Source organism: Limulus polyphemus, unplaced genomic scaffold (genome assembly GCF_000517525.1).
Source record: "Limulus polyphemus unplaced genomic scaffold, Limulus_polyphemus-2.1.2 Scaffold6161, whole genome shotgun sequence".
NCBI lineage: Eukaryota > Metazoa > Arthropoda > Merostomata > Xiphosura > Limulidae > Limulus > Limulus polyphemus.
Window position 1 is genome coordinate 52,282 of NW_013671771.1, and position 378 is coordinate 52,659.

The following is a 378-nucleotide window of genomic DNA, read 5'->3' on the forward strand; positions in this document are numbered from 1 at the left end:
CTACACATTGTCCTACAACTACCCATTGTCCTACAACTACACATTGTCCTACAACTACCCATTGTCCTACAACTACCCATTGTCCTACAACTACCCATTGTCCTACAACTACACATTGTCCTACAACTACACCTTGTCCTACAACTACACATTGTCCTACAACTACACCTTGTCCTACAACTACCCATTGTCCTACAACTACCCATTGTCCTACAACTACACATTGTCCTACAACTACACATTGTCCTACAACTACACATTGTCCTACAACTAGACTTTGTCCTACAACTAGACTTTGTCCTACAACTACACCTTGTCCTACAACTACACCTTGTCCTACAACTACACCTTGTCCTACAACTAGGCTTTGTCCTACAA